This window comes from Syzygium oleosum, unplaced genomic scaffold, assembly GCF_021117445.2.
Source record: "Syzygium oleosum isolate NSW1041296 unplaced genomic scaffold, Sole_v2.1 Sole_v2.39, whole genome shotgun sequence".
Classification (NCBI taxonomy): Eukaryota; Viridiplantae; Streptophyta; class Magnoliopsida; order Myrtales; family Myrtaceae; genus Syzygium; species Syzygium oleosum.
Window position 1 is genome coordinate 2,350,519 of NW_026607523.1, and position 22,845 is coordinate 2,373,363.

Here is a 22,845-nt window from a genome sequence, read left to right on the forward strand (position 1 = left end):
CTAGACTTTCATGGCACATCCTTCACTTCTTTCTCAGCCACAACATACACTTTTCCTTACGTCCTTAGCCGATTCTGATTAATCTGCGAGGCAGTTCTCGCTTAATGTCCTACCTGCGATCGATGCGATTGCATTAGTGACCTACCCCTGTCGATTTAACAATTTCTCACTTGGTGACCTTACTGTCCACATCCACAACATGCTCCACTTCTACCTTGGCAATGGCCATTTCTATGCCTCTTTCTATAAGACAGACATGCGGCGTTGGAGTAGTAATTCGGCTTCCCAAAGTTCTTTCTTACTAGAGGGACAAATCTCCAATTCTCTGTCATAGACTTCTTCCCAAGTTCCAATTGTCCCTAACCGGCACATACCACGATCCAGAAACGGCAGCCTTTTCACTCATATCCGTGTCAACCATCGAGCTCTCTCATACAACTCATTGTAATCCCTTAAGACTCAAAAGTACTAACTGATTGCGGAATTCCGGTTCCAATCCATCCCGAAACCTCCTTGTCATATCCACATGGTCCTTGACCATCCTTGGTGCATACATAGGCAACCTTACAAACTCGATCTCGTACTAATCGACTGACATCCGATTTTAGCGAAGCCGGAGAAACTAGGTCATTTTCTGTCCTCGCGCACTCTCTCAATGTACTTCTCATTGAAGGCCTCAACAACGACACCCCAGTTTAGGATTATGCCCTTCGAACTATCCTACTTTGGGGGTTCTCTTACCAATCACTTGCATTTCCTTGGAATTGATATACAGCCAGGGTCACTTTCTCCTCACCAGTGCACCCGAATACCTCAAAAGCAATGTAGCCTCAGGGTCACATTTACCATCGAACTTCAGAGGTTTCAATTTCAAATATTTTCCAACCAGCTGACGCATCTATCTGATTGCATTAACTTGCCCTTGACCTTGATTCCCAACATTTCTATTATGCCCATGATTCCCGTTATTTCCATTGGCGGCGACAACAGCGGCCTCAGCATTAGTAGCAACAGTAGCATTTCACTCCTCAGTTTGCCTTCCCATTAAAATTCTAACTTCCTCGAGTGCCCTCAAAATCTCATCCCATCTGAGATCCTCTGCAACTGCAACTTGCGGACCTACACGACCTCAACCTCGACCTCTACCTCGACTACTCAACCTCACAGGGTTCAAGGGTTCACAACACCCACTTACCTGCTATAATTCCCCTCGGGAATTAAAAACCTAGGCCAACTATACCAGTCCCAAGCCCTAGGCAGTGAATCACCACAATTCACTTAGCAGATAGTCAATCACAAACAACACCCAATCACAACCAATAGGGTTCGTGCACTTACCTCAAGTCCTGACGCGCCTGCATTTCACACGTTATTGCATAACATCACTCAGCAATCACAATCAAACAGTCTGGGGTAACGCATGGCCAACAAATCTCCCTAACTGGCTACCCCAAAGTCATCGCTCCTTATCACTCCAAGCTTCGACCATCTTGGTTCGAGCTGAACTTGCTCTGATACCAAATCAACGGGGATGTCACGCCCCGCACGCTACGAGCGCGCGATCATCCCTCGATGGTCGATCATTGAATGCGACGTCCCAGACACGTCGCCGACCCAACCCAAACATCAGAGATTAGGCACGCGCGGAAACAAATAGAAACAACCCGGACAATTAATAATGACAAGGGGTAACAATAGCACAAAACAATAACTGTAATTCCTACACTTGGCAAATACATACGACGTCTACAAAAAGACAATTCCTAAGCTAGGCCACAACAACAGAACCACATTCCTCAAAAGGGACAAAGGTTTACAAACTTAACTCCTCTACAAAGGGGGGGGGCTCAAAATACCGAGTTCTTGACCCGTCCTCGATCTCCGAGATACCCTTGCAGCGTCTCCAGTCACTCATGATCGCGGATCTGAAATGGTTATATAATAACCGTGAGAACGAGTCTCAATAAGCAACCCCCTATACCCCACGTAGGCCAATGCGTACCCAGACAAGTCGTACATGCAAACTACCCCATAACATATAGAGTTCACATCATTATACTTACCTTGCCCTCGAATCACGAGCCAACCCTGCATATTAGTCCAAACAAGATAATGCAAGAATAGTTCATCATCATATCACGGTCACCCGGCACACGCAATCTCACTCGCATTCAACCAGCCCAGCCAAGCAACCACACGTTCAACTGGTCAATTAAATCACACGCTCAACCAGCCAAATCAGTCACACGCTCAACCAGCCAATTCAATCACACTCAAATCACATGCGTGTCCGAACATCTTTCTCACAACTCGCGCCACTGCTCCTCAAATTCATTCTCACAGGCACACAAGCCTCACAATTCGATCAATTCCAATGGCCGCCGTCAACACGTCCCAAGCCATATCATTCAATCAATTCCAGTGGCCGCCGTCAACACGTCCCAAGCCACACTATTCAATCAATTCCCATGACCGACGTAAACACGTCCCGGTCCAATCACACCTTTAACGGGCCACCGTCAACACGTCTCAAGCCCGCATCCATTTGGCACATCGACCATTCATGCCTTCACACGGACCGCCGTCAACACGTCCCAAGTCCGTAGCCCTCCGATCGATCCGGGCTTAAAATCGACAGGCAAACACACGCCAATCAATTAAATCAATTTCACGCCAATTGCATCAAACAGCCCATAATCACAACTCAGTCCAATTCACAATTCGCCACCTCAATCCACAAACCCGACGTTCAAGTCGGCCACACGCAATTATCCAATCGAGCATATTATTTAATCAAATTCAAGTAGCAAAACTATAAAATAATATAATTAGATGAAACACGCCCTAGCCGTTCTAAACCCGAGACAAGTCGATGAAATACCCACGTACAAATCAGACTCACATCACAGTCCATCACACTTGCCCACAAATCCGTCATTTATGCCTACCACATACGAACATCAAGTCCACCCATGAATGCCACTACAATATTATCAATTAGCCCACCATAATTAGTCATTAATTAAGCCCCACACTTCTCACAATTTAAACTATCAATTAAGCACGTACAAAAATTGCTCACAATCCACGTTAAGCCCCTAAACCGGTACTAATTACCCCCTGGACAAGTCTAATAATACCCAATGTACTAGGTAAGGTTTAGGGAGTCACTTACCAAGTTTTGGCCCGGGAAAAGTCGTCTCGGGCCTAGGATGGCCAAGGTGAACAGTGCGGACCAGGCACGTGCGCGGGCACGGCGGTCGGCCGCGGGCACGGGCACGGGCACGGGCGCGGCGACGGCGCGGCGCGGCGGGCGGAGCGCAGCGGGCGCGGGCGTGGGCAACAGGCGCGGGCGTGGGCACGCGGCTTGGTCACGGTCCGAGCTGGTCGGCGGGGCTAGGCCGGCTGGTCGGGCGGCGACCGGCGGCGGCGATGACGCGGCGCGCGGCCGGGCGTGGCGGCGGCGTCTTTGGGAGGAGAGGCCGGTCGGGTGAGAGAAAGAGAGACGAGAGAACGAGAGGGAGAGAAAGGAAGAGGAGGAGAGGGAGACGAGAGGATGAGGGGAGGCGGCGGACCCGGCGGCGGCGACGGTCGGCTAGCCGCACGACGGAGCGGCGCGGTGGCTGGGCGCGGCGGAGCTGAGCCGCTCGGCTCGGTAGAACCGGACAGGGAGGAGACCGGGGGAGGGGAGAGGCAAGGGGTTTGGTGGCTGGGCGACACGCCGGCGAGCTGGGCAGGCGCCGGGGGTGACGAGTAGCGGCAGCAAACTCGCTTCGCTGCTGCGCGCGCCCCGTGGGCAAGCCGGCGAGGGCGATCGGGGCGGGCGGCGACGCGCGCGACGGCGGCGGAGCTTGCGGGCGACGGTGGCGAGGGTGGCACGACGCGACGGCGGGCTCGAGCGGCGGTCGGCGAGCAGAACCGGAACGGACGGAGACAGTCGGGCCCGAAAAGGAAGAAGAAGAAGAAGAAGAGAAAGAAGAAGAGAAAGGAAGAGGAGAGAGGAGAGAGAGAATGTCAGAGGGGGGGAAGGGGTTGGTCTGCTTGGGGAATGGGCGTGGACGGGACGGGATGCATGCAGAGGAGACGTGCAGCCAGAAGAAAAAGAAAGGAGAGAGAGAGAGAGAGAGAGAGAAACGTGCGCGGGGGAGGGGACGGGCGGCGCTGCAGAGGAGAGAGGAGAGAGAAAGAGAGAGAAAAAGTTAATATTTATCCTCGAGCGCGAACCAACGGACACGGTTCAAACTAAATATTATTCTAACTGTCGCGATTCAAACCCGGAAAAGATCTAACTGTCCCCGAAAAATCCCAAACAATAATATAAGACAACGGGCCAAAATAAAATAACTCAAGACTCACTACGAGGGAGGTCTACCAGTCCAAATTCGCACCCGGTCCAAAAATCCACTTTCTCATTATTCCTAATCACCTCGACGCTGGCCACAATAATATCGACACCGTCCAATTTATTTCGTCCCGAAACTCTCGAAAATCGACTGCCAAGGTCAGGGTCTAAATAACGGCCAAATTCGATCGAATGCGATTCTAGCGAAATCTCAAGATTTAAAAATAATAACCGGGAGTGATCAGTTCCCGGGCGAGATTTTTACTATAAGCGCACTGACGAAATACCCGTTTTATAAATCCCAAAAATGGGCCAAAATTCGGAATGTCACATATACCATCCATTTCATAGGCTGCTTTGAAAGGAGAAGCTGTTATTTCAGTTTATCGATGTTCAAATTTTATATTTCTAAGAGGAGGATGATTAGACTCGATGACTTAGTCATTGTCTAATTTCCATTTATAAAATTGGTCCAAAACAAAAACTTGTTTTTCTTCTAGAAATTTGATTTCAAACCAATCAAAAGAAGAATACTTGGATTTCATGTTGGTACATGTAATCATAATACTCTTTTTTGATTTTGAGTGCTTGGTTTCGAAAATTCTCGAAAAACTATTCTCTGATTTGTTTATTTTCAAAAGAATTAAATTCTTGATTTAGCAATATTTTGTCAGGTTCAAAAACTGATTCTAAGACATTGATTTCAGGATCTTTCATTTCAGAAAGAGTTGGATCAGGGAAATCAAGAGTATGCTGATAAACTGGACTGGAAATTCCTGACTTATTATCTATACCACTGATGTTTGGAAGAGGAGCACTTGCAGATGCTTCCTCAGGATTATTCAAAGGAACATTAGGAATAGTATCTATAGATCTTCGAAAAGAAGTGGAATGCCAAGAAGGAATTGATCTGATGTCACATGACCTCCTAAGAATTGATCTGGAAAATTGAATAGTTACTCTTCCTTCAGGGTGTTGAATGATATTGGTTGGATCAGAATTTTGAATGATTTGCTGGGGAATTCGGTTTTCTAATTCCCATTGATCAGGAAGAGTTATTTGATTCCAAGGAATGGTCCTAGGAATGGTAATATTTGCTTTAGAAATATCTGTTTGTAAAAAAAGAGTTTCTCTATTGGAATTTAATTTAAAAGCTTTGCTACTAAAAGCAGAATCTTTGTAGTAAACTCTATAAATAAGAGTTATGGGAATAGAGCCTTCAGCTATAGAATAATTATGGGTTTTAATTTGAAGAGTGAGAGATTTTCAAATATTTTTGTCTTTGAGAGAGACGGTAAGACCAGGATGACTATCAAAATGAATTGGTCCACTACAAAGACTTGTTTCTACTACTCCAAGAATAGATTCATCATATTTTAAAAATCTCGCATCTCTTAAAACAAGGAGCAAAGAAGTATCTAAACCGTCTTTAGTAAGGGGTTTTGCACCAACCTATACTAAATCTATATGCATATAATTCCATTTTTTAGAATGTTTCTTTATAGAATCTTTATTCAAAAGCTGTATTGAAGCAAAAGAATTAGAAAGTGGTACATCGCTTTCTTCAATAATAATGACATAATCATTGTGACCAAAAAGTTTAAACTTTGAATACTCATAAATTTGATTAAGCTTGATTTGTGGATGAACCAATTTTCAATTGATTTATTGAAATCTTCCATGCTAATTTTTTCTTTGTTTACTAGTCCTTGATCAGAGGACATTTGTGATAAAGAACTAGAAGAAAACTCAAATCTTCTTAATAAGTTCATTGCAAAAGACTACTTTCTTCTTTTAAATTGATCTTAAGCGATGCTTACCAACAGACTTACTACCCCACTGGGCTTTACTGCCTAGAACACATCCGAAGTTCAATTCAAAAGATCTCCACGAAGGAAATCGCCTTCACTGCAAATGATCTTATACGGAATATCTTTATCGACCCCTTGGCTCTGATACCATAAGTAGCCTCGGACCTGGGGATTAGTAAAGAGTAGAAGAAAACTACAAAGATGTATATGATTAGTAAACGATGGTCTAAGTATAAAAAGTAATCTATATATTGAGATATTCTTATGGAATTATCAAATGAGTCTCTTGATCTTGATATATATATATATATATATATATATATATATATATATATATATATATAGCCTCATTATCTACACGAATTAAAAAAAGTGGGGCTGGGCGATTTGGGCCCACCAAACTGTCCACTTTCAATCGTACGTTTAATCGTTATCTCATAACGTGCACGACCGCGTAGATAAGTCGAATAGGAGAATAAATTAAAATCTACTTCTTATTTTAAGTAGATCTCAGCACACAAAAAATATTAACTCGGTTCGTTATTGTGTGCGACCCTGTAGGTTCACTAAACATTAGCAGTGTGCTCAAAACCTTTTTTGACCCACAAGTCATAAGCAGTCTCTAGCAAGACATTATGACTACCTAAGTATAGTGAAGGTCGGTTTTTCGACACAACCTAATCCACAACTAATATTAAAGTATTAACCTTGATTGATTTTTAGGGCAGACCACTAACAAAAACTTACTCTAAACTCAAAAGGTGTACATATTTTGTATCGTCTTTTATTTTATAATGAGTTTAGTAAAGTTTTTCTTGAAGCTGGGCAAAGGAAATTTTTGGGATAAGGTTGAACTTACCTCTGGAGGAACCAGTAAAATTAAAGAAACTATGATGAATATCTTACTTGGAAATCATGAGACATTCAAAATGAAAATTTGTGTGAAGACGTCATGCGAATGTTTATGCGTTACAACTATATCGTGAGTAGACTTGCTGTACTTTGCAAAATCTATATACAAATGAGGAACATATGGTGGGGATAGTAAGTCTGGAGGCACGGATGTGTAGCAATGATGGTTATAAATATTTTTAGAAAGAGAATATTTTGGTCCAATACCACCTAAAACTAAAAGTAGAGTATCCTAATCTTTGAAAAAAAAAGATAAAATGTGAAATTAGAGCGAAAAACATAGAACAGAATAGTTCATGTTCTTTACGAATCAAATAATTGAATGCGATGCATCAACGGTGGGCCCACCACTGAGAGTCATTACTGCCTTCGCCAGGGTGTACATGTACCTTAGCACATATCAATCATTATTTTTAGGGAAAATTTCAATGAAGAACTCCAAATGGGGTCAAATTCTCAAAAAAAGGTTTAAAGTGAATATAGTATCAAATAAAGACCTGAAGTGCTTAATCAGTATCAAATAAGGACATGAAGTGCCCAAAAAGTCTCAAATAAGGACCTGGGTCCCCGGCCATAAAATACGCTGGCGGGCGAGAAAGTTCTTGTTAGAGACCAGGAACGAACTTTTTTTTTTATTTTCTTTTGTTTTTTTCTTTTCCTTTTCCTTTTTTTTTTTTTCTTCTCTTCCTCCGCGGCCATAGCGGCCGTGAGTCGCCGGCCTCGGGCGAGGCCGCCTCGCTGGGTGGCGAGCCGGCCTCGCCGGCGTCGGGTGGCCGGCCTCGCCGGTTGCCGTAAGGTCGAGCCTCGCGAGATCCGGCGAGGCGGCCTTGCCCGGCCCGAGCGAGGCGGCCCTCGCCGGCACGCCGACGAGGGCGGCCCTCGCCCGACGCCGGCGAGGGCGGCCTCGCCTGAGGCCGGCGGAGGAAGAGAAGAAAAAAAAAGAAAAGGAAAAGGAAAAGAAAAAAAACAGAAAGAAAATAAAAAAAAATTAAAAAGTTACTATTCCGGTGCCGGAACTGTAACTTTCTCGCCGCCCGGCAGGATTTTGGCCGGCCAGGGATCCAGGTCCTTATTTGAGACTTTTTGGGCACTTCGGGTCCTTATTTGAAACTGATTGGGCACTTCAGGCCCTTATTTGACACAATATTCACTTTGGACCCTTTTTTGAGAATTTGACCCCACTTGGGGTCTTTAATTGGAATTTTCCCTTGTTTTTACTTCACGTGACTTTCATGTAGACAAAAAAAGAACACTCTCTCACCTAAAATAAAGTGAGTTAGACAAATTCATTAGAAATCTTAAAACTTATCACAAAAGTAAAATTGATCCTAAAACTTTAAAAAAATGAAATCAAGTCGTAAAATTTATTACGAAAGTACGATTGAGTCCTAAAACTTTTAAAGAATATAAATAATAGAAGGACTTGATTGGATCAATTTGACAAGTTGTATGACTTAATTGCACATTTTGACATTTTTAGGACTTAGTTGTATTTTCGTGATAAGTTTTAGGACTTAATTATACTTTCGTGACAAGTTTTATGATTTTCAATACACTTATCCCAATAAAAAAAGAAGAAACTTAGACAAAAGAGAAGTAACTTGAGCAAAACGAAATAAAGTGACTTAGATAAATCTTTTTTTATCGATAACTTCGTATAACCCAATTGTTCAAATGATCAGGCATTCATAGAATCCCCGAAGAAAAGGACACGAAAGAGCAATTTATGTTCATCGGAACACAAGGTTCCCACTCCCAGGCCTGGTCCACAAAGGTAGGGACTCTCGTGCAATCAACATTCGAATTCGTTGCAATTTCAACAAATGAAAAGCCCCTCCTAATATGCGCATCCTAATAGCCAGACGCGACTTTGATTCTTTTTAGTCTCGAGTGTCAATTTCTACTTCTTGGTCTAGCTTCTTCCAATTTTGCCTCTTTTAAAGCGATTCACTCACCTATAAGACATGCCCTTCTAATTCTACGAGGAACATGGCCAATTCAGCACGCGATTATTCCATAAGGAAGTGGCTCAAGACCTTGCTCAACCACGATGGGAGAGATTCGCCCCCCAAGGTCCGCGGTGTCCTCCTCGTGGTAGCCACCCTGATCGCCGCCGTGACTTTCCAGGCTGGGGTCAACCCCCCCGGTGGGGTATGGCAGGAGAACAAGGACGGGCGCACGGCAGGGAGGGCCATCTATGCCTCAGACGAGAAGGCCTTCTTCGTGTTCCTGACGAGCAACACGCTCGCTCTCTCCTCGTCGATCCTCCTCATAATCTCCCTCACTTGAGGCTTCCCTTTCTTCCTCGAGGTGATCATTGCAACGGTCTCGATGGTGATGACTTACGGGGCCTCAATCTTCGCAATCACACCGACAGAGGCAAAGACCGTGAAGTTCCGTTACTTGTTGTTCATTGCAGCGGTTCCAGTTGTCGTGAGGGTTGTCATTCAGATTTGCAAGTATGTCGTGAGCAAGTTGTCAAAAAGGGGCTAGTAAGTGGTGACTTGGGTAGTCAAAAGTCAGCTCGATTGGGAGTAGAATAAGCACGTTTCATTGGTCAAGCTCTTTCTGTGTATGCATACTTTAGATCTTGTTAAAACTTTATTGGACTTGGATCATTACTAGCGATATAAATCGTCTGTATATAGACCGGTGGTTGTTTGTTGTCATCTAATAGCTACTTATGAAGAAGAGATATGACTTACTATTTCTAACATGTGACATGGGTGTCAATGGTTCGATTCAGTTCTAGTTTACATGATACCCAAATTGAACTGAACAACATGGAATGTGTTCATATTTTTACCTGAACCAAAAACACAGTTCAATTCAATTCGGTTCGGTTCGATTTGGGTTTCAGGTTTCCTCTTTTTCTTTTTGTTGCAGACCTAATTCTGGCTCTATCCGTCCCCACTCTCTCTCACACACAGAGCCCTGCATGACTAATGTCGCCGCATCGTCCTTTGCCACAACCGCCGTGTGCTCCACCTCCTTGGTCCCCTCGCACGCGCACATTGCCGTCCTTTGCCAGGTATCCTCTATCATGCACTTACCACAGAGAGTCTATCTACGCAAACAATAGATTGAGTGAATTAGTGAAGAGGCCAAAAAAGGAAGATCTCGTGCAAGTGAAGAAGATCTCAGAGAACTGAATATGTTCGGAATTTGTAGACGCGAAGGAGGAGAAAAGCTTCTTAGATGAACGATCGAAATCTTTGAGATTGATCGTGGGAAGAAACAGGGGAAACGGATTGGATTTGTAGGGAGCGACGACATCATACATATTTACCAACCAAAAGATCCAATGTAAGCAGAGAGGTCAAAGAGCGAACGAAAGGAGACGAAAAAAGCACAAAGAGAAACTGGAAACGGCGGCTTGCCGTATCTGCACCGTGAGCTTCACCGTCATCCGGAGGCCCTTCCAGTCCTTGGCGATGTCCTCACCGATCTTCTTAGGGGATAGCCCCAAGGGACCGATCTTCGGGGCCAGGGAACTGGTAGCTCCAACCTCGCCTCCGGTGACCCAAATGCAGATGTCGAGAACTTAGGTGGGATCGAACTTCTGCGGCATGGTTGGTGGATTCAGCCGGGTATTATGGTTTCTGCAGAGAAAGGTTAGTGAACAGTGAGAGAGAGAGAGTACACGCAAAGTGAAAGAAAAAGAAAAAGAGAGAAAAAAAATAGATACCCGAAACCCCGTCCGAACTGAACCGTAAAACTACCCAAATTCCTTTACTTATTACCCAAACCAAATAGATCCAAAATTTTTTATTCGGATATTTTTGACACCCACAGTGAGGAAGGGATGGAGGGATTGGAATCTTGTTAATGTAAGGTTAAATGGACATCATCATTTTATCTCTGTCGCCAAAAGAGGAATTGCAACATCTTAAAAGTTCCAATTGTCTAGGTGTGATGCACTTTTGACATCTCAAAGTCTCGTATCGGATGAAGGAGACCATATTAAGTGATTCATAAACAAACACCCATTCCTAAAAAGTCATTGCTTTGTGTCATCACTTAGAATTTTCCTTTTGCGGACGTGATCGACGTTGAGTGGGCCGGAAATGAGATTTTATTTCTTTACTTGATGTGAAATGAACTAACTCCTTCACTCATAGTTATCATATAAGCTTTTGCTAAGATAATACGATAGCATGTCAGATGTAAATTGAATGGTGTTAATTTGCAATCTTGAGATTAGAGGTCCAAATCAGAGTTTACGACATTGGTGTTGTAATGTTGAATGAACAATAATAATGCATTGGAGTCATATGATTACAAGTGGTGTATAATGAGCACGAGGATACGTACTAGGATCGATGTACGAAGTTGGGCAAGAGAATCGGAAACCCCATTATATAATCGCAGCCAGCTAGATAACATTTCCTTATGCATAAGTTCTCATTCCCCACTCCTTATTTTTTCTTTCTTTATTCCCCAGCTGGCTCAATAAAAATCTATAGGAGATTCTATTCTCTGAACTGTTTTTCAAAAATAACAATGAAAAAAATATATATGAAAGGAAATGACATAAATGGTCTTCGAAATTTGGTCTAATGTGCAATATGATCCATAAACTTTTGATTTGTTCAATGTGGTCCCTGAACTTTACCCAATGTTATCTTGAACTTTTAAGTTGTTCAATATGGTATTTGGACTTTTAGTACATGTTCAATTTAGTTCCTGTACTTTATAAAAATATTCAATATTATCCCTAAACTTAAATTAATGGAAGGATAACATTGAACATTTTCATATAATTCAGGGACTAAATTTAACATGTACCAAAAGTCCAGAGGTCACATTGAACAAATTAAAAGTTCAGGAATCATATTACATATTAGACAAAAGTTTAGTGACTATTTGTGTCATTATCTAATATATGAACAAAACTTTTTTTTACGACAATGACCCTATAGATCTTCAATTTTCGCTTGAAAGTTTTAGACTTTCGATTGATCCATATTCAATGCTATCCTAAGACTATCAATTGGTTTGATTAGATTCTTGAACTACTTTTAAAATGTTCAATATAATTTTTACATTAAAGAGCAATTATAAAATCAAGACACAAAAGCTTAATTGAAAGTACACGAATCAACTCGTTTTCCCCTCTAACTTTCAAATGAGTTCTTCTAGTATGAAGAGCGAGGTTATTATCATCCATTATATCACAAAAGAATAATAGAGATCCTCTACAATACGAAATAATGTGAACTAGTCCAATTGCTCCCAAAATATTGAAAGCGACACAAACTTTGATGTTTATGTTAAAATGAATCTTTGGATCAACAGTTTCATCATACAATGTGAAGACAGGAACCTCAAACTTCTCCTGGAAGTTCATTCGAGCAAAATGCGACAGGTCCTCCATTTCTTGCGCCTCGTATCCTTGAATGAAGTGGAGCTTTTCCTCAAGTTGGCAAATCCCTTATTATTCTCCTCCTCCTTCTGAGTAGTTATGGCTTCAGTTATAAAATCTAGTTCAACAACTGTAGGCGACACATATGGTTGTTCTTCTTTTGCCTTTCCCTTGGGATCATTGGCGGTGGGCTCTTGGAGCCGAGGGTGCTACAGGTTCTGGAGTAGACGAAGTCCCAGTAATCTTCATCCGGTTGACAAATTGGGCAAACAAAGAGGCCAGCCCATCAATTTCGTTCTCCATTGAAGCGGAAAGGAAAAAGAACAAAGTAGGTATTTGGAGGAGGAAGGAAGTGCAACCCTTCGGTAGTGTCTGTCTCTTAGAATGAAATAAGAAGAAGAGGATCTTTCTAAGAGCTACGTCCCATAAAAATAGTCTCTTGCCAAGATTTCCTTGTAAGAGAAAACAAAATAGAATGAGTAATATATGGTAATCGATCAATTACCTTTGCTCATAAAAAGTAAGTTATATTCCTTAAATAACAAGTTCGATACATTTTAATATGAAACAATTCTTTTTCAACAAAATACCTATACAATCAAACTAATTTTAAAACATGAATGAGGAAACATAAAGTTTTCCCATGACTTGGTCTAATTCTAATGAAATCAAGGTCTAATTCTAATGAAATCAAGGTTAGTTCTAGCAAAGCCGCTTGTTTTTTAGGGATAAACGAGCGGCTTCAATGTGTGCCTCATCCCATTCCCTTGTTGTCGCTTATAGCACGCTTCCTTGGGAATGGGGATGTTTTGAAGGTCTGATCCCTCCAATGTATCTAGACCAACAAATAATGTGTTTTGATTGATTACCATATATTACAAAAGAAAGTACATATGAGAATTTAAGAGAAATCTTAAAAATTCTACAAGATAAGAGATATACATACAACCAGTGAAGTGAAGGGGGGTTTCCAATCACATAGACATGCACACGGGACTTGTGAGGCTTGACACCTAAAGGTGAGATATATTAAGGCTCCCAACGCAATAAGATAATCAGGCTCGCCCATTGTCGCAAAATTCGTGAACGAGGAAGGTTCTTTCTCTCATTGAGATGAGCAGGAACGAGAATGAATCATCCAATTGTGGCAAAACTAGTTAACGAGGTCATCCATTCTCACACTGTTCCAGTGGGTTTCATAGGGTTGCAATTCGGGGTTTTAGAACACGGTTTGTGTAGCATCTAAAGCATTCACAACAATTTATATCAAACACTAATTCCAATAAACGCCCACATATCCATACATTCCTTACACCATTTGCAAGACAAGGGGTTTACACATAATCTACCCCTTATAACTCCTAACCTGCATCAACATTTAAAACATTATTAGTGGACTAACCTCGTATTCCACACGACTTCGACACGCGTAACCATGGAAGATGCATTACTTAACACCCAATCGAGTTATTTTAGGCCTAATTCCTCTAAGGTCTATAACCAAATCCCTAGTGAAGTCACCAAACGGTAACGACACTCCCTTGAAGCGTGCCTAGGGGGAGAGAGGTTTAGAGGTAATGTTGAAGGTGGACCAATGGCCCTTAATCAGCGCGGCTTCTCCCAAACTATTACCTCACGTGACATTGGTATTTTTATTTTAAGTTAGAATAAGCTTAGGAGAGTTCTATGTGAAGGAGTTGTCACTAGCCTATTGGGGCTAGAAACCAAGTGAAATATAGCAGGATATCTCACTTCCTACGCAACCTAAGAATCTAGATATGGGGACTATGTTACCTTATTTAGTTCAACTATACTAAACTCAATTGGTTTGTTATCTAAGTGTTCACACGGTGTTTTATTTAGATCATGAATCCTAAGGTTCAAGTCTGCTAAATGATCAAGCAATCTTTTTTTGTGTGTGCCTTGTGATCCTAATGCTTTTAGCCTAAGCATTCAACTAGGCTAAACGCATGCAATTAAGGAAATGACATCATGTAGACACACATTGAAAATGGTAATGAAAACTAGTAAATAAAGTACTTGTTACATAAAGCAAGAAAAGTGCGTAAAATAACCCGCTACAATGACGGGTAAAGAATATTACATGCCATGTTTATAAGCCCCAAGATGTGATCTCTTACAAACTTCTTCATTGATTTTGAATTCTAATCTTAATTCTAATTCAAAACTTAAAAGAGATTTTTTAATTGAGCCCTAGCTTAAACTAAGCTAGTTACTACCAATTTTTATCTTTTCTTCAATTTTCTTTAAAGGTGATGTCTAAACTAAGCTATTGAACCCATATCTAGGTGATATTAAACCATTTTATACCCCTAGAGTTACTTAATCTAAAGATTAACTCTACATTCAAACCTAATCTAAGATTGAAAACCTAAGTCTTTTATTAATCCTAATTAAAACTATTAAGAAGCTCTCTGTCATCAACCAAATAGTGTCTTTTCGGCCTCCTCCATCATTCCACAACATCCATACAAGCATCAATCTTAAAGAATTCATTCCGTCATCAACCTGATTGCTCACACATGGAAGTTGATCACCATAGTATTCATTCAAGTCAAAGATACCATTCAATCGGATTGTTTTTTGAGGGAATTTGATTACATGTATCCCCAATCCATCTCATATCAGCGATTTCTAGAGTGCTTAAGTTCGACCAAGTAGGGACTGACTTCCACTAAGCAAAATTCGTGAAGTGGTAAGTTGGTATAAACTTGGTATCAACCAATTTGGTGTCCCTCACCTGACTACCCGTCATTACATGCAAACCTCGGTATCGTCCAAATGAAAATTCAGTTATATGTATTCACCAATCATCGATCAATCAACCAATAACATTCAGCATACCACGTATGACAAGCACATCTAGCAAGGAGAGTAATGACTGACCTTGTCAACCACTAGGGTTGACTTCTCAGTTTTCCCCTAATTTAACCAGTCAAGTTTTGATGCCGTAGGTCAACCTAATGATTTCAGATTTAATTCTTACATTGATTGAAAGCTTATGAAGTACTCTTTTAAGTCTCAGTTGAAAATTTTACAATTTTTTTCTCGTAAGCATTCGAGTTTTGCACATTTGCCCCAATTATTCAGTTTTTCTCCTAATTAGAGCCCGGTTTTTCTAAAATTCGGTTCGAGTGTCAAATTAATCCACAATTTCACAAAAATTTCCAGTCTAGTACTTCATGATTTATTCTTTAATTTATATTTTCATCACATTTCGAAATTCAGCCCACAACTTAGAGAATTTTTACGTTTTAGCCTGTCAGTTAGATTCTAGTTTTTAATCCCTTACATGTCCCAAGCCCGGATTTGAAAATTCCATTAACCTATCAAACTCACATGAAATTTTATGCGACTTTCCAGTTTGATAGATTAAAGTGTGCTCTAAAATTTTTCAGTTCAACACTTTTCCAAATTTAATCATCTTCCTTATGAATTATTTACAACTTCTGAAATTGATCATAATTGAACTCTATAGCTTTTTCCTGAACCTAAACCGGTGAAAAATTAATTAACCTAGAAAATGAGCTTGGAATTTGATGAAATTTGAATGACTGGAAAGCTTGAGAAGTCTTCTTTAACTTTCATGCTTATGGCTTCTCCAGGTGTAGAGCTTAAGTATTTTAATTTTTCAAATCTCTGAGATCGGTCCGTTCAGGAATTCATAAACAGAGTTATATTTTGGTTTTCGTTGATTTTGAGATTTGAATTTCGAGGTGGGTTTGACTTAGTAAATAATGCTCAAAATTTTATCGCAACCTAACGAATAGAAGCTTAGGATGTCCTTTACAACTTTGTAGTTTATGCTTTTCCTTAATTTGGCCAATCATTATATGAAGATCCCTAATTGGTAGAGCAAGTAACTCTAATGAACATTTCATCAAACACTAGGAGTCTCTAGCCTTTGAACCGACCCTAACGACTTCAAATCAAACCTAATCAGCCTCCCCAAGCATTCAAATGACAATACACAGCATTATCACATTTGACTATATCAAATCATAAGTTATGCTCCTTACCAAAAAAAAAAATCATAAGTTATGCTTATCATATCCTACCCCAGACCCTTTTTTTTCATAGATTGAAGTTGAACTTCAATTTTAGACTATGAATCCACTTAGAATCCTTGGATAATCACTTGAGACTCATAAAAAATCATGGGCCTACCACGAGTTTTGCAGAAATATGGCCATAAATAGACCAGGATTCTCTGGAAATGACCCTATGGGAGGGCGGCCGTTGGAGAGAGGGCTTTGGTAAAGAGGATTTTGGTGTTTATTTCTACAAGAGAGCAAAAATGAAGGTGAATGTGTGTGTTTTCATGCGTGCCCTAAACGTTGACGTAATAAGAGAGAGATTTGTGTTTCTTTTCCCCCATAATGAGCCATTAGCTGATGTCTTAATATAAGGGATGGCATTTTGGATTGGGGGTAAAGAATCCTTCTTATTGGTGGAAAGGAGTGTTCCCTTGTGCCCTTCTTTGTTGGCCAAGTGCATGGATTAAGGTTTGGACGGTGGAGATTAAATTAAAAGGAATGGTGATGATTGACATGGCAGGACATTTTTATTAATGGCTCAATGGTAATTAAGAGGATTACTTTGAGAAATGTCGCAATTTGGTAATATTTAACAGGTGTGGCCGATTCCCTTGATGGGCTAAATGGGCTGGGCTTTGGGCCGAAATTGTTGCAATGGGACCAAGTCCACCTCAGTCAAATCGGGTTGACCCGGGTTGACCGGGTTAATTTAGGTTCTCGCGATTGCTTGTTATTTTCCAAATTCCCTTAGGATGCCTAAATTGGACTGAAATAAAATTTGTTAGGCTCCATTTGACTGATAACGGACGAGTTAACCGTCGATTATAAATCCCGAGTGTTGATTGCCTCTCAAAATTTACTCATTTAAGATTGTCAGAATCGAACCCAAGACTTTCAAGTGTCATTGTCCCTAAACAAATGCCCAAAAGAAATCAATATGAAAAATGATTAAAAACTAATGAAATTCTAATTTTTTTTCGGTCAAAAGTCAATTTCTTTGATTTGACAAAAAAAAAAGTCAACCTTTGATCGTTTTTGCGAAAATTTGAAATCTAAAGGTCTAATTTTACATGCCTATGCTGAATTGACACATATATGTAATTGTTATATGTTTGGTTGAACTTTGCCCTAAAGTTAACATTTTAGGTTTGACCAAAAAGTCAACTCTTGAGTTATTGAGAAAATTATGCATAATTGCTAATGGGCTACAAAACTCCTAATTTCTACATGCAATTGAGATTCCATGGACACTTGTCTAACTGTTTTTAGTCAAGAAACAAGTCCCGTCCTGATTGGGGATCTTGAATCTCGCATTTTTACAGGACTGGTCGGGAATATTCAGGTATCAATAAATATGTGCCTATCTTCGATCAAGGCATGAAATGTCGATGGACACACTCGCCACTTTGAATATTGGCTCTCTCTAGAAACAACATACTGTATACCAATCATAAAAAATAGAATTAATGCACATGCATTTTCCTATCATAAATATACCGAAGTTGTGAGTAAATATCCAAATGAGAAATCATGATGCCAAGCCAACAAGCGTGAGCTAGATTGTTATGATGGGAGGCGCGGGAAGCGATGGGATGGAGCATGACGACGGCAGCACAATAGCAAGTCCGGTGGCTTAGGTGTATAAGTGGCAATGGTGGGAAGGGATAAGAAGAGAGGGCGCGGTTGTATAAATTTTATAAGGGTATTTTGGTCCAATACCACCTCATGATAGAGTATCCTCAACTTTGTAAGAAAAGGATAAAAGAGAAATTGGAATGAAAAACAAAGGAAAGAATAGTTCATATTCTTTACAAATTGAATAATTGAATGTGATCCATTTACAATGGCTCCACCGCTAAGAGTCATTACTGCTAGGTTGTACGTGTATCTAGTACGTATCAATTGTTGTTTTCATGTCATGTGAATTTCATGTAGACTTCACACTGTCCAATCGTTCAAATGATCGGGGATTCATGAAAGCGAATTCCAACTCTAGAATCCCCCAAGAAAAGGACACAAAAGAGCAATTAGTTATCAACATTGCACAAGGTTCCCCACTTACAGGCCTGGTCCACAGAGGCCCTCGCCATGTCTAGGCAAGGACCACCTCGCCCGCAGCCTCGCCGGCCGCAAGTGAGGCCGCGAAGACCCTCGCCAACCAAAACGAAAGGAAAAAAAATTATAAATTATAAAAAAAAAATCAAAAAATTATTAAAATATTATTAGAAAATGTCTACATCAGTACAATCAATAGGTTTATGATGGATTCAATTGAAAAAATGTAAAAATGTTAAGGACTTAATTGGCCTAATTAAAAAATTTAAGATTGAATTGATATCAATGCAATAGGATTATGATTTTTTTGGTATTTTCTCTGTGATATAGGGGTGGTTTTGAAATATGCAAAAAAAAAAAATCGAGACAAAACACTCTTTTTGCTTAATATAGAGATATTGACATGTTCAACTTCAATATAAGAAACTTGGAAGGCTCAGACCGGTTATTCTTTTCTTCCTTTGTTTTCACTTTTTTTCCCTATCTTTTCTTTCCCATTCTGCCCCAGGGTCACCATGGGCCCATTCCCAAGCGCCCATCGACATCGTATATGATGTACAAAAAGAAATCATCTTATAATACTGAGTGTTTAACAAGTTGTTTAACTGAAATCAAGAAGCAAAGCTTAATGAAGTAGCACTGATGGGAAGTTCTGCTTCAGGAAAAGTGTGATTATGCAATCACTAACATGGCACCCACCCATCGGTGGCCGCGTTGCTTTGCGCTCAGTTCCTTTCACGAGAGGTCATGGGCTCAAACTCACCCATCGGTAATTTAAGTGGGGGGTCGTGGCGGTGGGATGCTGCGCTAGCCCCTCTCGAGGACTAGTCGGGCATCATCGCTGGTTTGAGCCCTAGCTCGCCGGCCGCGCGGACACCTCGGTTATCAAAAAAAAAAAAAAAACATGGCAAGACGAAGGTGGCAACCAACAAGAAGACCAAAGATGTTGAGACACGTGTGAGTAGTATTAGAAAAACCCCACATCGAATAAGTGGTGTGGAGCAATTAATATATTATAGTTGACCCATAACTTAATGACTTAAACTTTTGAGTGAAGGTGGATAAATTGGATATGTTGATGGGCTTGAATTTGGACTCCTTCTGGAGACCTCTCCGGGTAAAGGTATCGGACTTCTACTCGCACTCCTAATACTTGGTATAAAAGCAAAACGATCAAGAATTGGAGTATAAAACTAGTGGTCGGAGACCGAGAACCTAGAGCCAGACGATCAAGGATCATGAACTCAGAGCTAGCAATGACATCCATCAGTTCCAACTTCCGTTCAATTGCAACTTCCAAAGTTGAACAGAAAGAATTTCAATAATTGGTCCATCTAGATCAAGGTTCTTTCCAAATAACAAGATTTGTGGAATATAGTGGAGAATGGCTACACCGAAGTGACAGATGCTAAAGTATTAGATCCTTTCAAGGAGGAGGAGAAGGATTTGTTGGTGGAGTCTAAAAGATAGATCAAAAAGCATTATATAGGATCTTTCAAGCCGTGGAGGAAAGATATTTGAAAAAATATCGACCACTGAGACCGTGAAGGCAACGTGGTATATTTTGCAAAGATCCTACAAAGTCGATGATCATGTCAGACGGGTGCGACTTCAAACACTTTAAGGAGATTTCAAGTCTTTACGCATGAATGACTTTGAATCTATCTCGGTGTATTTTGATCGCGTGCAAACTATTGTTAACCAATTTAGGGCTAATGGTGAATAACTCAGTGATGTGCGAGTCGTAGAAAAAAAATCTTAACATCTTTGATTGAGAAATTTGACTACGTTGTTGCGGCGATCGAAGAAGGTCAAGATATATCAATCATGACGTTGGAGAGGTTGATGGGTTCATTACGCTCTCATGAGCAAAGAATGAATTAGAAGAATGGTTTGAATCCGGAGTAGGCATTGTAGAGTCAAGTCATTGACTCAAATCGAGGAGGTCATCACGGTTACCGAGGTCATGGAGGTTCCCAAGGTAGACGTGGAAATTTGAATTCCACCGGAGAGTACAAAACACGTGATAATTCAAAAGTTGTGTTTTAAGTGTAATAAATTCAGACATTAAAAATTTGGATGTCAAGCAGAGATGACGAAACATGCACATACCACCGATGTTGACAAAGACATAGAGTTAAGCTTGTAAGAGAGGACTTCAATTAGTGTGTTTGTTCTATGAGTTGTAAACCTACGCAAAAGGTATTTTGAATATAGTTCCCTCTTCTTTTTGTATTTGTGTGCTCTTACTCCATAGTTATAAAAAATTTCTATCCTTTCTGGTTCCAGCACATGGTGTCAGAGCGGAAGATCGATTGATGGCCCCCAATCTACTCCGGTATTTGATGAATATTTCAAGAAAAAAATTTGGTAACCAACACGGTTTTCGGGCGATAGACTTTGTGGTGTAGCAACGTGAGCTTGAATATCTCAAGCAAGAAATCTGGTGACCAAGGTAGTTTTCACGACGGACGTTGTGGTGTAGCAATGCAGTCCCGATGGCAGACTTTATGGTTCGGTATGGAGAAAGAAATCAAGGATGAAGATGGACGTTGATGAAGATTCAAGTAGAGATATCTTGATGTAGAAAGATACCTAAATTAAGGGAGAGCAGACATAATAATGAGCTCACACATGAAGAAGAAATTGTTGTGATACACATGTGAACAATGTTAGAAAAATCCCACATTGGATAAGTGACGTGGTCTGGAGCAGTTAATATATCCCAGTTGGCTTATTATTTATTGGCTCAAGCTTTTGAATGAATATGAGCCCAACTGAAAATGTTGATGAGTTCAAACTTAAGCTCTGTCGCGACCGAACTCTCGAGCCCTTTTTGATTGAACATGTAAAAAAAAGGGGGCTCGCCTGGTACGTGCTAAGTCTAGGTTCGGGACTTAACTCGGGCTCTCCCAAGCCCATACCATATCGCGACTTAGGGTTTAAGTGTTTAACATGCAAGTGGTTTATATCAAGGAGTCGCCACTAATCGATTTGGGGTGGGTCGATTAGAAACCCAAATAGGGTGATGGGAGAATCACCATATTCCTACGAACCAGAGATTAAATGAGTTCGGGGACTTGGTTACACTAGTTGGATAACTAATGCCCTTTCGGTACCATTTTACCCTGTTCATTTCTGAAAACATTTGTCAGGCAATTTGGATTGATTTTAGGACCTTTCTCCTAACATGTGAGGTGATCAAGCGAGTGCATAATCAGGAACGATCAGCAGTCAGGAACACAACAATTCATGCAGCCTAAGATTCTAACCTTAACTAAGTCAGATGACATTCAAAAACACAACACTCATGCAATTGTATTAAAAACATGCATAACAATACAACGATAATAAAAACTAACATGCAAAATACTACCGCGCAACCTCAGGCTTGTCTAATTTAAACAAGACAAAAAACATGTATAATAATATCACATTAGATTAAAATAACAACAATATATCACATAAAAAAAATTTTAATAAAATAAAATAAAATACGAAACCTTTTTTAAATAAATAAAATAAATAAAAAAAGGGAAGGAGAAAAAAAAGAAAAAAGGAAAAAAAAAGCTTTTTTTTTTAAAAAAAAATTTTTTTAATTTTTTTTTTTAAAAATAAAATAAAATAAAAAATAATAATAATAAAGAAGCGGATCCGGACCGGGTCGGATCAGCTGAACCGGGTCGGTCGGACCGACCCAGGTCAACGGATCCGACCCGGTCGTTGACCCGGGTCGGATCAGCTGAACCGGATCGGTCGGAACCGACCCGGGTCAACGGATCCGACCCGGTCGTTGACCGGGTCGGGTCGGCTGAACCGGGTCAGGCCGAATCCGTGGGAGCAGCCGCCGGCGAAGCCAAAAACGGCCTCTCGCCGGCGGACCCAGACCAGCGCCGCCCCCAAATCGGCCTCCTGGGAGTAAAACCGAGCCTCTCCACCCACCGGGGTCACCGTCCGACCGCCGTTCGCCGGCCGACGACCAAAACAAAAACTGGTTTCATTGAGGACTTTTGTCGAGCAGATGGTGTGCACGATCGAAAACAACAAATTCTGACCTGTTCCGGCGAACCGAAGGATTCAGGCGACCCAACTTACCTTCGGTGAGGACACACGGACGGCGGGGGATGACGGTATGGGCCGGGATTCGCGCGAAACGGCCGGCGCGAGTCCCGGCCAAACCGAACAGAAAAACAGAGCAGAACAGAGGCGGTTCGGGCTGGGGGGAGAGCTCACCGTCGACGGCGCGTCTGGGGCTTTCCGGTTGATCGGGGGGCGACGGCGACGCGGCTGGGAACCTGCAAG